The sequence below is a fragment of the Leptodactylus fuscus genome, chromosome 1 (genome assembly GCF_031893055.1).
Source record: "Leptodactylus fuscus isolate aLepFus1 chromosome 1, aLepFus1.hap2, whole genome shotgun sequence".
Classification (NCBI taxonomy): Eukaryota; Metazoa; Chordata; class Amphibia; order Anura; family Leptodactylidae; genus Leptodactylus; species Leptodactylus fuscus.
The window spans coordinates 122,011,379-122,024,405 of NC_134265.1; the positions used below are offsets into that span (position 1 = coordinate 122,011,379).

Genomic DNA, 13,027 nt, shown 5'->3' on the forward strand with positions numbered 1-13,027 from the left:
GATGGCTGGGGGTCCCAACAGAAGGACACTATAATAAGCTTATTGTCAAGGGAATCTAAACAAGTCGAGACTGTTCAAAGCAGAGAATCATGAATCTTATGACACTACAACTAGAAATTCCTAGCTTGAAGAATAGTCAGACAACACATATCTTCAAAGAATTCCAAAATTAAATAACAAAAGCGTTGTGTGGCTTCACACACCTGCACAAAGCATAATGTTCAGTTACACCCAGCCATAAACACTACAGAGGTCTTGGATCACTGATAGGACAAGTAAATACATAGATCAACCTCAGCAAAGGAAAATGCTTGCCTAAACATTAGTCTATTTTCCCTATGGAAAGTACCAAAACCTTCAAACCTTGGAGTGGAATGTCATGAATAGAGTTTGTTTCCTTCCAGAATACCTTGCCACTTGTAACAACTTCAAGAGTCAGTGAGCAATGCAATGGTTAATATATTAGGTTGCTGTCTTGAAATTAAATTTTATTCACATAGCCAAGTAGGATAAAACTGATTAACTATGGATTGTGATCACTTAGCAACATGGACCAAACCACAACAGTGCGTCCCCCTCCATGTGGAATAGCAACCTGATCCTCAGCATACAAGTAGGAGCAATGTTACATTCAAGATGAATTCATGTAATGATGGTTCCATAAATTATAAGATAAGATATTCCTTTAATAGTCCCACAATGGGGAAATTTCAGTGATACAGTTTCATAGATGGTACAGTAGTATATAACAAGAAAGAAACACATAGAAGCTCATGGCAGATAGAGAAATCCTAGGAATCAGAGCAACTAAAAAAGAAAGAAACACAGACACACTGCAGGATCATTTAGTTCTCTGTGCAGATTGATGTTAATAATATATATATTTTTTTTTTGCTTACTTATGTAGTGCCCTCATACTTCACAGTGCTTTACAGATATTGTCAGTCACTGTCCCATACAGGGCTCACAATCTACATTACCTATCAGTATGTCTTTGGTGTGTGGGAGGATATATAGGTCACAAATTCAGCATACAAAATATTACAGAATTTTAATACTGTATAATCAAGTGTATAGTTTGTTGTCCCCAAACGTAAACCTAATTTGCATAAAAACTGGTTACCTAAGGAAACCCGTGGACCTCACAGACCAAAATGAGGTCCATGTGGTTTCATTGCTCACCGCTTTTTAATGCGCTCAGTATTCTGTTCAGGGAGTTCCCATGCAAACTCCTCGAACAGAATACGGAACGCAGATGTGAAACGGGCTTTACAGAAAAGAAACTTGACGTAACACTGTTAGGCTCGGTTTACATCTGCATCTGGTATCTGTGCGGGCATTCCATTCACCTCTCCGCATGAAAAGGTAACCGCTTCTTCATGCGGGTTTCTGTTCGGGGAAGGGGGGGGGGGGGCAAACCAGATTCTCCCCCCCCTTCCCCCGGATGGAAACCCGTGCGCAAATGTGAACAGAGCCTTAGCTGGTTAAGGACCCACAGTTTTAGAGGATGTTCTCCATCTTTGGTGCCTTTCCTCTCCAGGAAATAAATCACTGCCAGGCAATTGGGAAATAACCTTACTTAATATTTAGCGCTAAAAGCTCTACATGTCTCATATCAATACTAGTGGTCATCTGCTCAACATATTTATAGATATTACCCATAATAATGCAGAACCATCAAGCAGAGACTGACCATATGGTCCTATTTTGTACATTTCTACATGTAGCACAGTTGCTCAGTAGTTTGTACCTGTATAGAGTATGAATACACCGCACACATCTGTAATTGTTTCTCCAATTGGTACTCTGGTTTTGAGATAAGGAAACTATAAGAGAAACCTCTGTACCGTGTTGCAGTAATGTGTTAGCACTATGTAACATCTGCTCAGCTGATCCCTGGCCACAGCGGTGACCTACCTCAACCAGGTATTGGATGGGCGAGCATTTCCTGCCATGTCCATATGGGACCAGGCATTAGAGACCAGTCCAGAGATTGATTTTTATTTATTTTAATTCAGCCCAATCTGTTGCTTTGTCCTAAGACACACACACACACACACACACACACACACACACACACACACACGTAAAACAATATATATTTTAGATGACTCCCCAGTGGTGTTGATGTTTGCAGAATAGCTTGAAGTAAATCTTTTATTTTCCAAGAGCTTACAATCAAATTATTTTAACCCAGGTTGCGAGAGATTAAAAGATTTGCCTTAAGGTCATGTAGCTACTGAGTAACTGAAATCCAGACACTTCAAAGGCAGTAAAATCACATTGCCTTAATGAAATATCTTTACCCTATTTACCAAAGGTTAAATGTATCAAAGGGTAAGACACTGAAAACAGCAATAGATCAGAGACCACATAGAACACTGATTTGGAAGATTATCTATCACTTCAAGCTTCATCCCAATGAAAATATTTATTTAGCTAGCAAACAGTCAAAATTAAAATGGCAAAGAGCCCTAAATGTAAACTGCTAGTGTCTGGGTCCACGCATGTTTATGTAGGCCTAATGGATGGAGAACAGGTTGGACACCTAGAATTCCAATTTATGACATGGCCAGCTGTGACCAAGGAATGTTTCAGATCATGGTATAGCTTTCATTTTTAGGCACCTAAATGTTTCAAAAGAAAATAATCTAATGATTGCAATTGCACCCATAAGTCCAGTTATAAAGAGTTACTTGGAGCTCAATAAGAAGGCCACCTATGGTAATGAGAAAGACTGCTCCTTCCAGCCTGGTCCCCAAGGCATCCATGCTGTCTTGAAACAATCATGTATGTTAAGACCAAAAAAAAAAAAAAACGGCCTACAGCTTCATCGCAGACCACTAAAGTCCTGGGGTATATTAAGATACAGCAAATTTATTGCAGAAATCCCAACAACTGTCCCATTCATCTCAATGGGGTGTGCACTGAAAAAGTATCAGATCTACTGAATGCCAGTTTGTAGTTGCAAATTTCAGAATGGACTATGGCTCCAGATCAGTAAGCAGTACAGTCCGCGTGAACTGCAGTATAAGCTTTCTATCCATGTGCAAAAAGTCTAAAAGTGTAACTAACAGAGCGCAAATAGTTTATAGTCAATAACCTACTGGTTCCAAAAAGAATAAAGCAGAGACAGATACTTTAGAAATAGTACAAATACCATGGTGTCACCTATCACAAATAAAGTAAAGCAGTGTGCAGCATATATCACTTGGACTACTTAAAAAGGGTTTATATAAGAATTGATAAGGACGTGCCTCCTCCACTGTTTATCTAAGTGTCATTGCCCTCCATAACATTGATAATGTAAACTGCAAGTCTGTACTGGCGTCTTAGGTTTTAGCAAATGGGTTAAATTTAGTCTTGTATGTGGCTGCTGGATTTACATAAAGAGTACCAGTTACTGTTCCTTGCACCCGATGACAGAATGAAGGAGTTATGTATCCGTAAGACAGAGGGCTGACATTGCTGTCAGGTTACACACTGAACCAGAGGTAACACTCCAGTTACTCTGGAACTGAAATCTCTGGTTTTAAGACTAACAGAAGGGGGTCGGCTGAGGATGTGCTTGGAAAATGCCATCAGCAAAATCAGTCTTCAAAAACAAGTGTTGTAGTGCAGAATTGAAAGGCCACAGTTCACAAAGGAGGATGCTTCTAGAAAATAGAAAGCACATATATGGGAACGAGGCACCTATACATAAACTAACATGGCAGACAATCATTCATGGACAGATGCATCATTAAGGAAGCTATTGGTGAATTGCTGCACCCATAAACCAGTCCTAATTTACATAGCTATCCAAGAGTACCATTAAAACACAAGGTCACAAAGCTTTTACATCAATGGCTTGCAGAGAACAATTTGCTGGAAAGCCTTTATTGTAAAAGCACATTATACATTGTTTTTCAATGTGAGCAATTAGCGATAGACAACTACCAAAACTGCAGTCAATGTTTTCACGACTATTGTGCGTAATACAAAGAATTTCCTTCACATATTTGACTGCATTAGTAATACAGCATAGTAGCAATAAGCAGGAGGATTATTGCCAACGTAATTATTCTTCAATAGAAAGGGTTTGTGTTCCTTCAAAGAAACAATTCAAAGTATCTGAAGGTAAAATATCAATTATTACCCAGAAAGGAGTCAGACAGGGTCAATTTTAATAAATCTAATCTCCCTTGGAGATAAGTGGTGCCAGTGGAACCTGCATCCACCGCCTTCATTTCTTATGCTGAAACACCAAGTCAACATGAATAGGTATGCTTATGGAGATTGGTGGAAGATGGCAGTCACCTGAATAATCACGTGTACGTCCAACTTCATTTAAGCATGTCGTATAACCCCCTTAGTTCTGATGAATGTCTAGGAGGGCCAACAACAACAAGTCATTGATGCTTAATATCTTCGCTCCCTTAACAGAGAATTTAGTAGGTAACATTTTGCTCTAAGTCAGTGTACACCTGCAAGAAGCTATAATGTTACAAGGCTGCCTAGAAAAGCTTACTTTTAGGAAAAGGCTTTAGGTTCATGCTGGACTGTAAGAAAACATCCTGCTCAAGTCTGTAACTTATTTTATATAACATCAATATATTCCGCAGCACAGTAATAAATATAGGTTTATATGATTTAGAGCTGAATTTCTGACTAAAAAGCAAATTAAAATCCTGACAGGACTCCTAGTAGAGACAGTAAGAGTCCTGGATGATCAATGGGTATACACAGAAGACTGGTAAACATCCTATATGGTTGGAGGAGGCATTACTCACTGCATTTTACTCAGAAATCCTGCTCCCAATTAAATAAACCTCCATAACAGAACTTGGCTTCTGTCCCTATGGTATATGTAATGTACTTAGACACTACTCCTACCGGGATGAATGCTTGCTTAAATTCAGGTAAGGCCAAGTTCACATCTACGCCAAAGTCTCCTTTAGAAACACCGCCACATAAACCTCCAGAAATCAGAGAAGAGAAAAGTTCTGCATGGAGGACTTCTCTCTCTCTGCTGGCTTCTGTACAAAAACAGTGGACACCTGGATGACTCCATTATAGTCTATGGGGTACACCAATGTCCATGGGTAACCGCTGTTTTAGTGGTCGGGCTGTCCAGTGCTGTAAGAACCTAGCCTTAATCTACTACATACAGTGTTGGCCAAAAGTATTGGCACCCCTGCAATTGTCAGATAATACTCATTTTCTTCCAGAAAATGATTGCAATCACCAATTCTTTGGTATTATCTTCATTTAATTTGTCTTCAATGGAAAACCACAAAAAGAATTGTCAAAAAGCCAAATTGGATATAATTCCACACCAAACATAAAAAGGGGGTGGACAAAAGTATTGGCACTGTTTGAAAAACCATGTGATGCTTCTGTAATTTGTGTAATTAACAGCACCTGTTACTTACCTGAGGCACCTAACAGGTGGTCGCAATAACTAAATGACACTTGCAGCCAGTTGAAATGGATTCAAGTTGACTCAACCTCTGTCCTGTGTCCTTGTGTGTACCACATTGAGCATGGAGAAAAGAAAGAAGACCAAAGAACTGTCTGAGGACTTGAGAAGCAAAATTATGAGGAAGCATGAGCAATCTCAAGGCTACAAGTCCATCTCCAAAGACCTGAATGTTCCTGTGTCTACCGTGCACAGTGTCATCAAGAAGATTAAAGCCCATGGCACTGTGGCTAACCTCCCTAGATGTGGATGGAAAAGAAAAATTGATGATAGAATTCAACGCAAGATTGTGCGGATGGTGGATAAAGAACCTCGACTAACATCCATACAAGTTCAAGTTGCCCTGCAGTCTGAGGGTACAACAGTGTCAACCCGTACTTTCCGTCGGCATCTGAATGAAAAGGGACTGTATGGTAGGATACCCAGGAAGCCCCCACTTCTTACCCAGAGACATAAAAAAGCCAGGCTGGAGTTTGCCAAAACTCACCTGAGAAAGCCAAAAACATTTTGGAAGAATGTTCTCTGGTCAGATGAGACAAAAGTAGAGCTTTTTGGTAAAAGGCATCAACATAGAGTTTACAGGGGAAAAAAAAAAAAAAAAAAAAAAAGCGGCCTTCAAAGAAAAGGACACGGTCCTTACAGTCAAACATGGCGGAGGTTCCCTGAGGTTTTGGGGTTGCTTTGCTGCCTCTTTGTTGGTAGTCTGAAGACTACCAACAAATTTTGCAGCATAATGTAGAGCCCAGTGTGAGAAAGCTGGGTCTCCCTCAGAGGTCATGGGTCTTCCAGCAGGACAATAACCCAAAACACACTTCAAAAAGCACTAGAAAATGGTTTGAGAGAAAGCACTGGAGACTTCTAAAGTGGCCAGCAATGAGTCCAGACCTGAATCCCATAGAACACCTGTGGAGAGATCTCAAAATGGCAGTTTGGAGAAGGCCCCCTTCACATCTCAGGGACCTGGAGCAGTTTGCCAAAGAAGAATGGTCTAAAATTCCAGCAGAGCATTGTAAGAAACTCATTGATGGTTACCGGAAGCGGTTATTCGCAGTTTTGTCTAAAGGTTGTGCTACCAAGTATTAGGCTGAGGGTGCCAATACTTTTGTCCAGCCCATTTTTGGAGTTTTGTGTAAAATGATCAATGATTTGACTTTTTTTTTTTCATTCTCTTTTGTGGTTTTTCATTGCAAGCAAAATAAATGAAGATATTAATACCAAAGAGTTTGTGCTTGCAATAATTTTCTAGAAGAAAACGAGTATTATCTGACAGAATTGCAGGGGGGCCAATACTTTTGGCCAACACTGCACATTAATAATTAGTACTAAGTTTGTTGCATTTTTCTACCTTAAAAAAAAACAACCCAAAACAACCCTGGTTACGCACTCCCTAAACCGGCATCTCAATGAACAATTTGCATATGCATTGTTGATTTTAACACTCTTTTGTATGTTTTATATATTCCTAAAATTCATCATTAATCTTTCCACCTATAACTAGCACTATGTCACGTGGGCTCTTAAAAGGACAGGCTTAATCTTGGCCTGGTTAATCTCTTTTTCCCTGATAGACTCCACAAAAGAACAAAAAAACTCCAGATTGTTTTTACTATTTAGATGGCCTAATAGGTCATCCAAGCTGAAATACCTAAAGTACCTGCCTGCGGCAGTCATTTCCACATCATCACACGTATGATCTAGAGGTCAACCATGTTAATGTGAAAACAAGAGAATTAAGCCACATAGATTATTGTACTCCTGATCTAGGAATCTAGTTTCTTCTCCTTTAGGACACTTTCCCCATTCTCCACAAATCTCTATACTTACAACTTCTCATTATAAACAGACAATAAATTCCATCCAGACAAAGTGTAAATCCCCATATCATGGGACAGTCCTAACCAGGACAAAATGCTAGATTCACTAAATGCCTTGGACCAAGTTTTACCCCAAATGACCTTGAAATAAATTTATCATATCCAAAACCTTTACCAGAACAGAATTTAATTTTTTCTAGAAAAAAAACAAAAACAAAAAACACTTCAAAGCTGATTTATTTCTCCCATCCTGCAATATTATCCAATACATTATACAGTACTGTAGTAGTACACCAAGTGTGAACGCAGCCAGTACCAGCCTTACTATATAGGTCTTTTTATTTGTATATGTGCATTTTACTGTCAAAGTGCTGTATCTTTATATACCTTCCATATCCTATATATTACCAATTATGTCCTTAGTCTCACACATATACATCTACTATGAACTTAATAGAAAGCTTATATAGATTTATTACCATTTTCTTGGAAGTTTAATATTAAAAAGCAGTAAAAGGGAAAAAAATAAAAGACGTAGACATAGGGAGAACATAAATGTTTTATGAAGATACTGCCCAGGTTAGATTCACGTTCAGCCAAGGCAATACCTGAGCGATATTCATACGTGCTGCCTATGCTTGTGTGGGTTTCTTCTGTATCATGAAACCTTCTATTTCAGATCTAAATGGCGATTAAAACTTAGAACGTTAGTTTATTCAGGACAATAATACCACCTTCGAGATACTGCTGAGTAAATACACATACAGTTCACATTCCACGGTACAAACATTTAGTCAAGCTGTGTATCCCGAAGAAATATATTATACATTATATAAACCCCCTATAGCTGTTTACCTTTAAACCATCTATTTTCCAAAGAGCTAATTCAGATACCCTCTCCCAGGCTTTTCAGCCTCCGCTTGTTTGTAGATGGTTACTAGGCCATATGCCATTAAGCCCTTTCATTTCCTCTCTGCCTTGTTATCTGTTTGGAGGTTGAAAGGCAGAACAGAGTTTTATTGTGTCTACCTTCATAAGTAAAACAAGGACAGACAAAAGAAGGAATGACCCATCTGCAAGCCTGATCATCAAGATGCCTACTAATCTGACTGTTCCCATTAAATCCCTAGCTAAACAAACGCAAACTGAACCAATCCTGTTCCCTATTAGCAGAGGAAACTCAATAACTATTACACTGTATTCACATGTCACTTCGAAAAATGCAGACACCCAACTTTCATTAATAAGGGCAACAACTAGGTACCCCAAGATACAAAATACTGAAGCATCAGGCCCTCTAAAATAGAAGTCTGGGCTTTTCTATGAAACTTATATAGGTAGAAATATTCCTGTTCTGACCAGATGAGTAATGTAGCAGAAGAGACTTCTCATCATGGGGAATTGTATTTAATTTTGCTAGGATGAGAACAGTTATTTCCTGTTTCCATCCTTGCTCCATATATCATGATGTAAATGCAAAGCTCAGGCCAACAACCAGATAATGAATTATACTCCAAGTATATGGAAAGATATGCCCAATAAAACTTATTGTCCTTAAAGGAGCCTTCCACAAAATAGCTACAATTCACCCAAAACATTACTTTGACCAAAAAAAGGCACCTTCTCCTGTAAACCAGTATATACAGCTACACTACTGGAAAATGAAGAATATACTCCATAGTTGGGCATCTGTGTAAGGTCTATATCTCAGAACCAGTCACTCCCACCTGCTGGTTTCGTGATGTAGAAGGAAGAATAGATCCAAACTAAAAATTAGGTTTGGAGTGAAGAACCTCAACTACAGTACTACAGGCTACAAATATAAAACTACAGCAATGAACTGATCAACCAGGCACCAGTATTGTCCATACTAATATATATATATATATATATATATATATATATATATATATATATATATATATATATATATAGTACTCTTGTAATGCTATTTTCAGTAATATAACGTAACTCAAAAAGTGCATCTGAGGAGTTCTGCCATAGATGTAACAATGACAGTACTTGCACTCCTTTTGCCTTTTTCCTTTGATGTGCAATGCCTACCTGGAGGCTGATCTGACCAAGGTCAAGGCCAAAGTAAGAAATCCATTCCATTTGTTGTGTAGATTCACAGGTTTTTAAACAAAATCCTCGCTCATTAAATAACTTCCTAAATTTAGGTCATAAAACTATAGTTCTGTTCACTACTCTCAACAGGTGGGAAGGGCACTGAAGTCCATCACTATCCAATCACATCATGTGCAGAATGATGACCCCATGCCATCCACTAGGGTTACACACTACGGGTACATCATGAATGGGCATAGATGGTGCAGGACTAGTGACCTAACATGTCATTAATAGGTGGCGATAAAGAAATTGCAGTGAGCACAATGTAAATTAAGACAAAAGGAAGGGCCACAAAAAAAAAAAAAAAAAAAAAAAACATTATTATATATATATACACACACACACACACACACACACACACACACACACGGTCCAGATGTAAAAGGAAAATATTTTCCCCAACTAAATACGTAGTTAAATATAATTTAGGCAAATATTTGTGAATATGTTTTTATTTAAATAAGTTATTTTTATAACATTGATTAAAAAGCAAAACGATTTCTAAAACACGAATGAAAAATATGAAGCTGTAGCGAAAATCCCACAATTGATTGTATTGAATTATAGTGTGAACATGAGTATTTATACAGCTGCATAAGAGAAGCGTGCAAGAATAACATCAATAGATTACCATCAGCACAAAACCAACTAAAAGAACAAACACACAACACACAAAATCCTGTTTTATACACAAGTGTATGATAAAACCAGCACACGGGTCACACATCCAGCCTGTATATAAAATTACATTTATCCTGTCCTTGACCCTTATGACACAGGCATACTAGCTAATTCCTTATACTTCTGAACTGAGCTTTTATTCTCATCATATCTACAGTATGTGACTTATACGTCTATATATCTATAGACTCACCATAGTATGCACACGAGAACAATTCAAATGCCAACATAATAACAAAAGACAATACAAGATGAATTCACAGACATACCTCCTTACTCATACACAAAGATACTGTCTGACTGTGTCTTGTGAGATGGAAACTAAGTCATCTCAACTTTCCAGAGGAAGGAGGACATTAAATGGTTTCATGTCTCTTCAGAGCAATTGACAAGCACACAATGATATACAACACCATCGCCTCTGCACAAAAATATTTACATTTTATTCTATAGAATATGAGTTCAGCGAAGATTATAGCAAATCCCCTGCAATAAATCCTGTGGGACAAAGGCCTAATGACCGACCCCCTGAGTCCTATTCAGCCTTGGTATAAAAGATCTAGATATTTAAGATAAAATGCCACATGCCAGTTTTAAGAAATTACCATAAGACATATCTACGTGTATGTATTTAGCATATATAGTACAAAGGTCTAAATACAACAGGATAATTCACTGACTTCTAGTAGAAAATGAAGACTGGAATACAGTGTCAGGACCCCTGATCTGAATGAGCAGGTCCTCACCTATCAGTATTAAAATATTCCCAGGTCATAAATTCTTATGATTAAAAAACCATTAGCAATAGGTATATAGAATAACATATATAATAAAGCACATCTAAGCACTCACAGTTAATTCTCAGAGTTCAGGAGAAGAAGAGGTTTCCATTAATTATACACAGATGGGTAACGATTAAGATAAAGTAACTAGTTTCAACCAGCATTCAGAAGAAGAAGATAGCTGGGAGGAAAATCCACCATCTGCTCTATGATACCCTTAAAATCTAAAATCAGGAAAGAATTCGCATTTTAAGCCCAGACCTGAAACAATATTTACCATAAATCTCCTTTTTTCCTGCTTTACTGCCTTTGATCCAGGAAAAATAAAGTCTTTGGAGGACTCTAAAACTCAATCCAAGCCATAAGGTCTTCAGAAATATTCCTTTAATCTTCCAGGGATGGGAATCAGCATACAAAGAGTTGAGATGAAATTTGGTCTTTTAAGAACCATCAATTGTCTTAAGTGTCATGTAGTGTTTTTGCATTGACTTGAAGTTGGGAGCATTAATCCAAGTGTCAAATAAACCATAAATAAGAATAGTAATAAGAAGTATCTGGTATGTTCCAGGACAGTACAAGCGATCTTTAGAGAAGACAAGGAGCACTCCAAATCTTGCCAGAGCAGGGATCTGAAGAAAGCCTCCGTGTCTTATTAATCTTGATTTTTTTTTTCTTCTTAGCAGTGAAAATTCAATTTCTTTGCCAGCCTCGGGGGCAGCGTCTTCATATCACGATGACAGCAGAAAATCAGGAAAACAATACAAAAAGGAATTTAAATGTTAGCAGGCAGAAGGGAGGATGTCTTTGTTATCATGGTTCTTGTAAACTCCACACACAGGGCAGGAAGCTCTGCAGACACATCCACTGATGCCTTGTGCTGCAGATAATAAATATTACCGAGAGAAGTGCAAAATGTGCTGTGACCCAGAGCTGGAGCCTCTGCTGCAGGAGGAGAATATGCACCATCCACTTAATCCGCTCCTGGATGGCTGGCAGCAGCTACGATCCTCCACATAGTCGGGCTGGCGGGGGCTTTTGTGCCAGGCTCCCCTCTAATCACACAGGGGGCTACAGGAAAGCGGAGGAACACCGCCGATCGTGCAGAGATTGATGGATGAGCCGGATCAATCTGCGCCCATGCAGCAGCCGCTCGGCCACAGCCTCCTCTCTGCTGCTCTGCACGTCGGGAACTGACAGGGAACCAGAACGGTGCTCCTGCCTCTGCTCCAGACGCCACGCCTTCGACACGCCTACTGCAGAGGAATAGCCAATAGGAGATGAAGAAAGGCTGTGGGCGGGGCAGTGGTAGGCGGAGAAGTAGCAAGCTTTCAGGACTGGGAACTCTCATTCTTCTGTGATGCTGCTGCTGTACGTACTGTACACAACGTCTATATGTATATACTGTACACACGTCTATATGTATATACTGTACACACGTCTATATGTATATACTGTACACACGTCTATATGTATATATGTATATACTGTACACACGTCTATATGTATATACTGTACACACGTCTATATGTGTATATACTGTACACACGTCTATATGTATATACTGTACACACGTCTATATGTATATATGTATATACTGTACACACGTCTATATGTATATACTGTACACACGTCTATATGTGTATATACTGTACACACGTCTATATGTATATACTGTACACACGTCTATATGTATATATGTATATACTGTACACACGTCTATATGTATATACTGTACACACGTCTATATGTATATATGTATATACTGTACACACGTCTATATGTATATACTGTACACACGTTTATATGTATATATGTATATACTGTACACACGTCTATATGTATATATGTATATACTGTACACACGTCTATATGTATATATGTATATACTGTACACACGTCTATATGTATATCCTGTACACACGTCTATATGTATATACTGTACACACGTCTATATGTACATACTGTACACACGTCTATATGTATATACTGTACACACGTCTATATGTATATACTGTACTCACGTCTATATGTATATACTGTACTCACGTCTATATGTATATACTGTACACACGTCTATATGTACATATGTATATACTGTACACACGTCTATATGTATATACTGTACACACGTCTATATGTACATATGTATATACTGTACA

At 38.4% G+C, this 13,027-nt stretch overlaps 1 protein-coding gene across 2 annotated transcripts in view; it reads right to left on the reverse strand.

The window, feature by feature from the left end:
* FAM222A (family with sequence similarity 222 member A) overlaps positions 1 to 12,039 on the reverse strand; it is a 78,784-nt gene extending 66,745 nt beyond the window's left edge. Inside the window, exon 1 of one of the 2 annotated variants that reach the window (XM_075276611.1) lies at positions 11,146 to 12,039. The gene's annotated coding sequence lies outside the window, so the exon portion shown is untranslated. Of the gene's footprint in view, positions 1 to 8,130; positions 8,545 to 11,145 lie in introns of those variants that run through there. The other variant, XM_075276612.1, reaches the window with a different exon arrangement.
* Between the last annotated feature and the right edge of the window lie 988 nt (positions 12,040 to 13,027).